The sequence below is a fragment of the Diceros bicornis genome, unplaced genomic scaffold, assembly GCF_020826845.1.
Source record: "Diceros bicornis minor isolate mBicDic1 unplaced genomic scaffold, mDicBic1.mat.cur scaffold_108_ctg1, whole genome shotgun sequence".
Classification (NCBI taxonomy): Eukaryota; Metazoa; Chordata; class Mammalia; order Perissodactyla; family Rhinocerotidae; genus Diceros; species Diceros bicornis.
In genome coordinates, this window is record NW_026691022.1 from 513,626 (window position 1) to 526,696 (window position 13,071).

Below are 13,071 nucleotides of genomic sequence, written 5' to 3' on the forward strand. Positions count from 1 at the left end.
TTTCTGGTAACTCAGGCCCAGGCTTTCCTAGAAGGAAGAAGGATAGTGAAGAATCAAGCAGTTCAAAGCTGCACTGTATTGCCCTGCAGATTTATAGTTACGAAAAGAATGAATGAACAAAAGAGCAAAAGTAACAAGTCTAGGGTTCAAATCAGCCTGCTATAGACAAGTGGGGGCCAAGTTCCTCCAGTTCCAAGGAGAAAAGACTTGAGTCTTCTCAACTGCAAGTAAACCCTAGTCTGCAAATTCGAGGACTAGGTAGCCCCTTAAGGCTTTACTTTCCAGCCTGTGACTGAGAACTCCAGAGAAACATTTCCGCTCATTAGTCATGTCAAACTCTCAGAAAATTATTGAGAAGTGCGTATAATTAGATAAAACAAATATTTCTAAAGAATACAATCATTGTCAATTAGATTGTTCTGGTACACACAGAAACAAATATATATATATGCTCAAGCTTTCAGTTCTGGATCTCTCAGTCAAGCATCTATTATACACTCAAATCTGTGTCAAGATTTAATTTAAAAAGTAGAAAATATTGCAATTTAAAACATAAAATAAAGGAGTCCAGGGGGTTAAAATCCATCCTTGGCTATTAATTCCAGACTGATGACACAAAGAGATAAATATGTTTTTCCCTACTTTGTTACATAAGCCAGCCAAATCCAATCATCTATCTTCCCACAAAGTGGTGAAGAATCACTGAGATTTTTTTTTTTTTTTTTTGATATGCATTTCGTGTCTAGAAAACGGAAACAGCCAGAGAAGGAAAGCGAAAACATGCTGAATAAAGGGAGATAGGAGAGAGATGATGTTGAGGAGGGAAGAAAGAAAAAGCCTCAACTTCTTATCTTTTATTCTCTTTTATATGCAAATGTACACCTGCTAAAATACTTCTAAATCTAGAAAGAAAAAGAAAAAGAAAATATCTGATGAACAAGTGCTTTTAACAACTCATTACAAGAACCAGAGAGAGGCAGGGTTCACCAGCCTCTAGGGGTGTCTCCAGGCAGAGAATCTGCCTCTGGCTTGTGCAGAAATCCCTAATGAAAGAAAGAAAAGTTGGGCCCGGAAAAGGAGTAACAAAGGGAGATGCAAACAATACCATCACTACAAATAGAAAAACAACCTTGAACCAACAAAGAACTGGGCATCTTTGAGTAAGGAAGGGGAATTACTATTCCTATAGGAAGTATGTAGAAATTTAAAAATTAAATTTGAAAAGTATTTTCTGTCCACTGAGTTTCCCAGTGCTGTTACTTTTCACATATTTCTACACCCATGCAAATTTTTTTCCACACTGTTACTAGATGTGTTGCTGATGCAGCAAACATAGTCATTTTTGTAAAATAAAATAAAAATTGTGACATATATTTCTAAAATTAATTCTAAAGATAAATATTATCACTGAAAATCCAGAAGTCATTTGTCTAGTAATCTGCTCAAATGAAAACAAGAAAATATTAGGATATGGGTGCCTTCACAATTCTGAAAATACAGAAAACTCATCTATATTTGGGATTTTTTTAAAAGGCCATAAGTCAATGTGAACCTGAGATACATAGGTTGGATCCATGACCAGAATCACTTTTCATGTCCAGACTTTCTGCAATAAACTCCACTCCCCCAGTGTTGTGGGCCTGTAAATCTATTGCCAAGGTTTCTCTGTGCTCTCAGAGACTGCTGATGTACAGAGAAGAGAAACTCCTACTTCACATGAGTTGCCTGGAGCTGCTTCAGAAAATAAATATTTAGGGGCCAGCCCTATGGCATAGTGGTTAAGTTCGGCATGCTCCGCTTGGGCAGACTGGGTTCGCAGGCTCGGATCCTGGATACCAACCTATACAACTTGTCAGCCATGCTGTGGCGGCGACCCACATGCAAAATAGAGGAAGACTGGCACAGATGTTAGCCTAGGGCTAGCCTTCCTCAAGCAAAAACAAGAGGAAGATTGGCAACAGATGTTAGCTCAGGGTGAATCTTCCTCAGTTAAAAAAAAAAATTTACATCACATTCTTAATTTCTACGGAGTAATTCAACAATTACACTTGAAAATAAATGTCAGGCTTGTAACTGGACTTTAACGAATGTTCCAAAACTGAACTGAACAGTCCTGCTGGTATTACTTTATATGTAAATTTATAACCATAGTGCCTGCCACTTAACATTGTTCAGCCATGGGAGGGGAATTTTTAACTCTCCAAGTCATGCAATCTTGAACTTTTCAAAGATTGAGTAATCTCGATCAGGAAGCTATATTTTATTGGCATAATTAAATATTTTTAAAAACAATATTTTTAGCAATTTGCATTCAATGATTTATATAATGAGAAGAATCAGAAATAAAGACAATAATATTATCATTAGCATTATAGTAGGGTCAGGAATAATCAATGTATAAGATGAACTAGATGTTAGAAATGTAAAATATGAAGAAATCTCTCTTCACCCCCTACAGTGGGTTGAATGATGTCTCCCCTAAAATTCATGTCCACCCAGAACCTCAGAATGTGACCTTATTTGGAAATAGGTTCTTTGCAGATGTAATCAGTTAAGGATCTCAAGATGAAATCATCCTAGATTTGTGGTGGGCCCTAAATCCAATTGTCATTCCTGACAGGAAGAGTGGACACAGAGACAGGAAAGAAGGTGATGTGAAGATGGAGGCAGAGGCTGACGTCAAGCTGTCACAAACTGAGAGCCACCAGAAGCTGGAACAGGCAAGGAAGTCTTCTCCCCTAGAGCCTTCAGGAGCACGGCACTGCTGGCCTTTGGTTTAGACTTCTAGCATCCAGAACTGGGAGAGAATACATTTCTGTTGTTTTAAGTTTGTGGTACTTTGTTACAACAGCCCTAGGAAAATAATACACTTCCTGATCCTCGATTTTATTAAAATATCTGAAGCCCAACCTCTTCTCTCCCCACTTGAGTCTCTTGTATAAAATGAAAGTGTTTCACAACATGACCTACAAAGGCTCTTTCAGCTTTGAGACCCCCTGCTCCATGGTTCTCAAACCTGGGGAGTCACCTGGGGGTGTTATAAAAGACTGATGCCTGAGCCCCACCCCTAGAGGTTCTGATGTAACTGGTCAAGGGTGTGGCTGGGGCATAGGTATCCACCCAGGATTCTACTGTCAACGACCAAGGAGAATTTCTCTAGGCATTTATGAATTAATTTCCTTGAATGCAGGAGCAACCAATCGAAAACACTCTTCAGAAAGGTGCCTTTCATTCTTTACTGACCATATTAAACAAACACCACCGCCCTGCAATGTCATGAGTGAAGACGCTTTGCTGTAGCAGCAAAGGGGAAGCCCCAGCAGCCTGACATCTACCACAGAGACAGGGCCACAGGGACTGCAATGGACAATCCAGCAGCATGAGATGGTTCCCCTGGTTTTGCACGAGTTGGGGCTCCCAGGCTTGGCAGGTAACACGTCTTGCCTGATTCTCGTGCATTTCTGGGACAGGACAGGTGAGACACATTCTTAGTAAAGTCTCCTTAGTGCAGTGTTACGCCACTGTACTCTGGCGTCCAACGTTGTCACCACAGTCTTCTCTCCCAGGGTAAATCCAGTCACCAATGACAACCTGGCTATTGTATGTTCCCAGCCTTTTCCAATTTGATGTAAAACTCAAGCAATAACGTTTTGAGAAGCACTGCCCAGAACCCCAAGTGGCTGACCTCCCTCACAGCTTCTAAATGGACATACCTTAGTATGACATTGAATATTTCAGCTTGCCAAAGAGTATCAGTGAGAAATGGCACTGTCAGGCAACCACTTTCAACACAGCTTGACCGAGAGAATTGGAGTCAAAAGAATGAGAGGCTGAATGGACATTCTTAGAGGCTTAATCCTCTTGAGATAAAAGCTGAGAGCTCTTTTCACACGGAGCTTAAGGAGATGAGTTTGCCAGGATGGGCACGTGGGGTGGGGAAAGTATTGGTAGAGTGACTGAGTGAAAGAGACAGCGTTCTGGCCTGAATCAGCAAGCATTTAAGGAAACTCCTTAATCTTTGGATTCCAACTCGTTTTTATTCATTCGTTTGACAAACTGAGTGCCCACTGTGTTGTGTGCCAGATACTGTGTCAGGTGATGGGTTTTTATGACATTTAGCATAACCTGTGTCACTTGCTAAAACTAAAACTCACTTCACTCTCAGAGGTAAATTCAGTATGAATACAAATAAAATTGCCAACGTGGGAAATTTCACTTGGGGGTATAAGTAGTTCAGATGAGATTTTCTCTCATAATCTAGATAAGCATCGCTTTAATCCTGGTCTAAGTGTTCCAGGGAAACACTGACCTGAATATTCTAGTACTGCACGTGTACTCAGGCTCGCCCTGCTTTATAAAGGGCATACACACCTCTTGGTAAAATCCATACTCGGAAATCCTTGCAAGTGCCCACCTCTCTAGGCCTAACACAAGAGAAAGGAAAGGTATAGCTTCGCTCATCATCACTCGCAAAGCATCCTTGTGGAGCTCATCTTTTGTGATGATATACACTGATGTTTAATTAATCCAGACACCTTGATGCAGTTGCCTCTCTTGTAAAACGAAAGCAGCAGGCTGGTGGAACAGAAGGAGTTCAGGGATTAAATCCTGAAGTTTGAGTTCGATTCAAGATCCAACACACTAGCTATATGGCCTTGAGCAGGACTCAACCTTCCTAAGTTTCTGTTGGACTGACTGTAGAATCAGTCCCTAATGTTTACCCCACAGGGCTGTTGTGAGGATCAGAGATGATGAAAACTTAGGGAGGGCAAGGACCCAGTCTTATTCCCAGGACTTAGCCAAAGTAAAGGTGTAATATACATGCAAATGATATACTATCTATTATAGGGAGAAAACCACACATTCATAGACATCAAAATTATTCTTTCATTTCTACCTTAATTCTTCAGTGTGATCAACCAGACTAATAAAAGGGGTAGATTGTGTTAACAACAACAGATCATACAGGCTGTGGGAATACTTATTCTGGTTGTGTGTGTGGGTCTGTGTACGGGAGGGTTTCTATGTAAATCTTAGCACAGATTGCAGGAGCTCAAGTTATGAAACCAACACTCTGCAAATGATTAACAAAGCAGATGCCTTCAGAGTGACAGCAAACTCTTTAAGGATGAGCCCCTCTGCCAAGGAGACCTATGTTTGGAAGTGATAAGCAAATAAGAAAGGGAAATAAAGAAATGAGAATATTGGCACATTTGATTTCTTTCATATGGAATGAGAATCACAGTCTCTTAGCATTAGAAGGAATGTCAGTTCCAGAAACAAGAATTCCTTCCACAGTGTCCCTCTAGAGAGTAGGTTCCTGCCATGGTTCAAGCACCCAGCACAGAATCTTATACCTGGAAGACACTCAGCTTGGTTTTGCCTCAAAGAAGAGCTAGAGAGTTCTTCCATTACTGAGCTGTGAATTCCTTCCCTGTACCACTCACACACAGAGCCCCCTGAGTTAGACTCTAAAATTATGCTTGATCAATGTTCTGTCTTGTATGTGGAGGCCTCGCAAATATTTAAAGATAGCTTTTGTACCCTTCTCAGGTTAAACTTCCCCAGGGCCCTCATCATTCTGAAAGTGGTCTAACTTCAGAGCTTCCCCTCCATTCTGCCCAAACTCCTGGTGCCTGCCTGGGTTCACTTCGGTGTCTTTCTGTACTACATCTCCTCTGAGACGGCTGTAAAGCAAATAGTCACGCAGAAGGACCCACACTAAAGAAGAGCACTTCTGGACTGTCCAAACTCACTACTGGAACATGCTGGTCGTCAATTCGTCAATTCAGGAAGCAGCTTTAACAAGTAACTTTCAATCATAACATCAACTGGGTTTAGTTACACTAAAGTAGCCAAAGCTTCATTATAAAGCAATCTCATCCACAAGGGAGATTCCCACAAAAAGGACTCATGGGAAAACGTTGACGATAATTTTAGGGTATTAAGAATACTGGTGCCCTGAGGAAATGAACAGACACTTCTCCAAGGAAGATATACAGATGGCCAATAGGCACATGAAAAGATGCTCAACATCACTAATCATCAGGGAAATGCAAATCAAAACAACACTAAGATACCACCTCACGCCCGTTAGAATGGCTATAATCACCAAGACAAAAAACAACAAATGTTGGAGAGGATGTGGAGAAACAGGAACCCTCATACACAGCTGGTGGGAATGCAAATTGGTGCAGCCTCTATGGAAAACGGTATGGAGATTCCTCAAAGAATTAAAAATAGAGATGCCCTATGATCCAACCATCCCACTACTGGGAATCTATCCAACGCACCTGAAATCAACAATCCAAAGAGGCTTATGCACCCCTATGTTCATTGCAGCATTATTCACCATAGCCAAGAAGTGGAAGCAACCTAAGTGTCCCTCGACTGACGATTGGATTAAGAAAATGTGGTATATATATACAATGGAATACTACTCAGCCATAAAAAAAGACAAAATCGTCCCATTTGCAACAACATGGATGGGCCTGGAGCGTATTATGTTAAGTGAAATAAGCCAGAAAGAGAAAGACAAACACTGTATGATCTCACTCATATGTGGAATATAAACCAACACATGGACAGAGAAAACTGGACTGTGGTTACCCGGGAAGTGGGGGTGGGGGGTGGGCACAAGGGGTGAAGGGAGTCATATATGGGGTGATGGACAAACAAAAATGTACAACCCAAAATTTCACAATGTTAGAAACCATTAAAATATCAATAAAAATCAAAAAAAAAAAAAAAAAAAAAGAATACTGGTGCCCTCATTAGACTCAAGGTTTTAAAAAACATTCTGTGTATATCTGTGTATATTTCCCAAAACATGTTCCACAGAATATTAATTCTGTTGGCTGTTCATAGGAAGGATTCCATTTTCAAATAGAAGATAATTATTTGAAACTTTAAGTTCACACCTTTAAATGGGTCATTTACTGAAAGTCTAAAAGTTTTCAACGTGCTCCCGTGCACTGTGCATGTTGCAGAGGGAGACAGCGATTATGCGGGATTTGGTCAGAGAATGTGTATTCCCTGAAGCATTTTCGGGGTGGAGCCTGCACAGAACACGCTTGGGGAAACGCTGCATCCGCCCATCCACACCGTGAGGCAGCACAGCAGGGGAGGACTGTCGCCTGGGAACCGTGTGCCCTGCAACACCCTCACCTGTGAGCCTGTAAGAGTTATGGCACATAGTCACTCACAGGCAGAGATGCTGGGCCTTGACCAGTGAGATCCCCAGGAGCCACTGCACCAGGTTGTTGTGATTCTTCTCTAAGGGTTTCTTCATGGGACTAATTAGAAGTTCCAAAAATATCATGCAACTCTCCTCAAGATTCCTTTTTGATAGGGTAAATATCCTTCTGGATTCAAATCATCAATTGAGTTCTTAAGTGGAAATTTCTTGCAGAAACTAATTTAGCGGTACCACTGGGAAGCACTGTCTAGGAGGAATTATGGCAGCACAGGGCTTGGGCGAGTCTTGGTTCCAAGTGGCTACCGCAATTCAGGAGGTGGTGTTCAGATGCCTTTCCAAGACTCGTCTCAGGATTATGCTTTCTGTGGCACTGCACCCCCAGCCCCCTGCTTCTTTTCCTCTTTGAGTTTGCTTTGTGAGATTCCTTTTAACTAGATGGCATTGGTTTGAAAAACTGGGGACTGTGGGGCCAGTGCAGAAGATCAATACTACTACTAACATTCACATGAATATTATTATTATAAATCGCAGCTTACATGTATTGAGTGTGTAGTACACGCCTGGCACTTGCACATACACGATCTCATGTAAACTTTAAGACCATCTTGCCAGGTGGTATGTCTGCTTTCCCAGTACAGAGGCTCAGAGAGGTGGAGAAATAGAGCAGGGAGTAAAATGCTGACACTGACGGCTGATGCCAAAGCCCAGGCTCAATTGCAACATCCCCTCAACCCTGAGAACAGCCTCTGGAATATTCCTTTTCTTTGGAATATTCTAGAAGGAATGCAGCCCATAAAACAGGAAAGTCTCAATAAAACTATTATAAAGGGGGAGGCAGAGTCTATCTTTTTTTTTTTTCTTTGTGAGGAAGCTCAGCCCTGAGCTAACATCCCATGCCAATCCTCCTCTTTTTTTTGCTGAGGAAGATTGGCCCTGAGCTAACTTCCATGCCCATCTTCCTCTACTTTATATGGGATGCTGCCACAGCATGGCTTGACAAGCAGTGCGTCGGTACACTCCCGGGATCTGAACCTGAGAACCCTGGGCTGCCACAGCGGAGCGCGCGTACTTAACCACTTGCGCCACTGGGCTGGCCCCAGACTCTATCTTAAATCAAACTATATACCTGCTTTACTCTACCAAGGCCAAATCTCCAATAATTATGCCAAAGACACAAAGATTTAATAAAGAGATAATGGTCAAGAACTTAGAGATTAATACAATGTTATATGTCAATTATATCTCAATTTAAAAAACTGGGGAAAAAAGAACTTAAAGAGCAAAGTAGTTTCAATCACAGACATGACAACAGCATTAAAGAGTCAAGGCACATGAGGCCCTCAAACATTAATTTCATGGGAAGTCCAGCGGGTGGGGAGCAAAGAAGAAAGAGAGTATGGTGGCGAGGACAGAATGGAAATGCTCAAAGTAAATGGCTTTGAAAGTTTATTTTTATATCTCCCAAGTTATTTTATATGTCTAAAACTTTGGCATGCAACAGGCACAAAGGATTTTTTTCTTTCTTTCTTTTTTTTTTTTTTTGGTGAGGAAGATTGGCCCTGAGCTAACATCTGTTGCCAATCTTCCTCTTTTTGTTTGAGGAAGATTGTCTCTGAGCTCACATCTTTCTCAATCTTCCTCTATTTTGTATGTAGGATGCCTCCATAGCATGGCTTGATGAGCAGGGTGTAGGTCCGCGCCCAGGATCTTAACCCATGAACCCCGGGCCGCCAAAGCAGAGCGTGCAAACTTAACCACTACGCCACCGGGCTGGCCCCACAAAGCATTTTTTTAAAACTGCCAACTATTAATTGACTGATGGTAGGTTGTTGGAATTAAAATTTCTTTAAAAATCTTAATGGTAAATAGCCCTTATTATTTCTAGGCACATCACACCTCTTTCTACAAGAAAAAAAGAAAGATTTGAAACTCCAGTACTTAACTATCTCTTCTCTTATAAAGAAAGTCTATGAGAAAATAACGTTTGCACTAATTTTGAGGACAGTCATCTGCTCACAGCAGGGAATGACTGGAAAGAATACTGAAAAGAGAAGCAAGAATGGGCAACGAGATCACTTCCTGGTTTCTCTCCAATAAGTCTTTATAATTTTAACTGAAATAAATTCAGAGGTCATTAGATACTTCTGCATTCAAAGATAAATGCAAGAGAAAAGTCTCCAAATGACTTCTTGATTATCTGCAATTTGGGATCATCTACACTTCTACTAACAAAAAAATAAAGAGGGAACGCTACCAGAGTTTTCTCAAAATGAAGAATAAAAATGCAATAAACATATCACTGGGAAAATGTTTAAAAGAAAAGAAAACCTCTGTATTTCGGAATGAAATATTATCTGATGCAGAATATATACAATAATTGCTCTACTATAAACTCTTTTTTCAAAACCAGAGTTCATCACAGAAACATGAGTTTAAAAAATTAATCATCAGGCTATGAATTGTATTGTCATAAAAGAAAGCTATTCTTTTCCGCTTATAAACAACAAAACGACCACATATGCAGATGCATGCCTCAGTACCGCAGTGCAGTGGTGTGGTTACTTGTATAAATATTTAAAGTCAGACCTTTGAATTTATAATGAAGTAGTGTACCACTTTACAAAATAAGATCCTAGTAAATTTAGACGTATGACAAATAGAACTCTGTTCAGAATACTCATTGCTGCTGTTGATATTCTAAAACTAAAAATGTAATGATATTCAGATTCCAGCTAAACAAGCGTAATACATGTGCAGAAATCTTAATAGGTCTTGATGAAACGTTACTGCTAAAATTTTTAAATTATCACATGGGCTTTGTAACTGAGGCACAAGCAAGCTTCTTGTCTGGCATTTTTTTTTTCCTGCTCTTATTTTAATGAGACACATTCAATTATCACAGGAAAGAAAAGAGTAAAATCAGAAACAGCTGTAGTTGGCCACACAATGACTGGTGTTCCCCATGGAGACTGACCTTGTCACACAGACGCAGGTGCTGAAAGGCTATGTGATGGGGTGCTCACACGTGGAACTGTGTAACATGATCATGAAGAATTCAATAGGCATGGTTATTTTCCACCTCAGTTTCTGCTAATGTAAGCACACACGTCATGCTCTTACAATTAATCGCCCCCTCCAGCACGTAGTAGTTGAATATACTTGCTCTTAGCAGAGTCCACACACCACTAACTAAGAATGTTCTGATTATAAAACAAGGTTGAATCCTGTGTTTGAAACTCTTAGGCAACCATAACTTTACCTGTGATTGGAATCTTTGCTGCCATGCTCTCTTCCTTGCTCTCGTCTCCGCAGCCACTTGAAACGTCTAAAAATCAAACACACGATAATAAAAGTGTATTTCAAGGTTATATTGACGGAATAGGCCTTTGCTTTTTTTTTTTCTTAACTGCCATTCCTTTTATTTTCACTGCTTCCCCACCTCCTTTCTTTGCTTAGTTTATTTCTTGTCTGAAATAGTACTGTTCCTAAAAAGAAACCTATTCTAAAACTAAGGTATCTCTATGTTGCTTTCATGCAAAATGATTTAGCCTGACATCTATCAAATTTGGGGCTTAAAACAAGCGAGCCTCAAATCCTGTGCATGTGTATCAACTTCTGAATATATCCTGAGCAACTCATAGCTCTCTTGGGAATACATTATAGCGGTTTATTGGCATGTCTTAACAATAACGTTAAAATAATCACAATTTTCAGGCCGGCCCCGGGGCTTAGCGGTTAAGTGCGCGCGCTCCGCTGCTGGCGGCCCGGGTTCGGATTCTGGGCGCGCACCGACGCACCGCTTCTCCGGCCATGCTGAGGCCGCGTCCCACATACAGCAACTAGAAGGCTGTGCAGCTATGACATACAACTATCTACTGGGGCTTTGGGGGGAAGAAAATAAATAAATAAAATCTTTAAAAAAAATAATAATCACAATTTCTGGATACTAAAAATTGGTTATTAAGTTTTGGGGGGCATAAACTCTGATTCTTGATCATCTGTTTAAACTTGTAAAAGGTTCTAATATAATTAAAAAGAATGTTTACCAATTATGAGTAAATTCTATTAAGTGATATCAAAAATTTCACAGTACTCTATGTGAAGTACTTGATGGACTCATTTTCATAGAATCATCTTCATCTTTGTGGGATGATAATAATTATCTACTGCCAAGTGCTGTTAGTTCTGTTAAGATTTCAATTTATAAAAACTTATTTTATTGGAAATTCAGCAGGACAGCAGATCTACAATTAGGTTTCCTATTCCTGTTAGACTAAATGAAAACATATATTTATTGGAAGGTGGTATAAAACAAATAACATATTATACATATTAAAATTAGAAGTGTTCTTGAGTCTGCTTTATTTTATAGGTACACCTTGAGAAAGGGTGTTTGCGTTGACTCTGAATGCGTTTTTGCTGTGGACAGACCCTTTAACAACAGTTACCTTGTTCCCTTGTAAGAACACTGTTGAGCCATAGAGTGGGTTTCGCTTCCTTTATTCCACTACTGTCATTCAGAATAGATGGCAAGCTGCAAGATGATTCAGAACGGCCGAACTATCGTCACACTCTTCTGTAGGGGCTTTTTTCAATAACGCTGCTGCCTACAGTGTTTAAAAGAAATAAAAATAAACTCTAGCCACATTCCCGTTGGTCTCAAAGACCCAGCCTTCAGACATAATTTTAGGTTAAGCTTTACTTTGGATTTAATTTGCTTCCTGACATTTAACTGAAATTAAAATGTCTTCAAGATAAAATAACATCTGATTATTTTGCAGCATAATTTAATTCTTTACAACAAGTTACACTTGTAATAATACATTTTTTTGTGGCCTGAATCTTATGTCATGCTGAAGTGTTCTACTTGTGAAGTACGTATGTGAAATGCGACCACTCTTGTGAACCTGGGCTGGTTTATCCAAGATCGACTCTCTCATTGCATGAATGCTGTTGGTTTGGATTGAGAAAGAGATCTGGAAAAATGTGACCTTGCAGTATCCCCATCCTTCCAGAAATGACCCCTGAACTTCCCCCAAATGAGAAGACTGTAGAAAAACTTGGTGGCTGAGAAGGAGACACTAAGCAAAAAGAGAATTGCCCTTATTTTAAAGCATAATTGTCAATCAAGGATAAACACACTCTGCACTTTGCTGCTAAGTCTGCTGGGGAGCTCAGGAAACTTACTAGCCACACTGCCTATCTGTTTTCAAAGGGCACCAAACTGTCTTACCCATATCGCCTCATGTGTCCTGGGCAGGGAGGTGGGCACAGATTTTATCACAGCCAACTTGAGAGGCAGAGAAAAAGTAAAAATTAACAGGACAGGTAAATACCCATGTCTCTTAATTTCTAGGTCAACACTCTTCCCCCAAGAAATAAAACTGTACTGGTAACAAGAGTTAAACAACCAATGATGACATTGTCCCACTGCCAGAGTGTGTTTCTCTCTCATTTCCTACTTGGAAGTGGTGATTTGCCCAGACAGCTGGGAGAGGAAATCTCGGTGGTGGTGCTGACCTTTCCCTGGTCTCTGGCAACAGTAGTAAATACAAGGAAATGTCCAACTCAACCTGTAGAATGGACACGAGACTCTACAAGTTAATATGAAGAGCAAAACTGGACAAAGCCTCATAGGTCATCTTTAGTTTGAGAGCGAAGGGGTAACAACATAATTCTCTAGTGAACAAGGGGGAAGATTAATCATCTCCCCTCATGAAGATGCCCTGACAGGAAGAATCACAGAGGCAGAATATGGAAGATCTTGCCTTGTAAGTTTGGCTTTGAACATACAAGGCCACTGCCATCGGCCTTGATATCCCTGCAAGGCTCCTGCCCTCTGCCCTCCCCTGGACCAGCTGGCCACCTGGATC

At 40.5% G+C, this 13,071-nt stretch overlaps 1 pseudogene; it reads right to left on the minus strand.

The window, feature by feature from the left end:
• The window catches only part of LOC131402455 (centrosomal protein kizuna-like), a 67,864-nt pseudogene that overhangs the window by 8,309 nt on the left and 46,484 nt on the right, over window positions 1-13,071 (minus strand).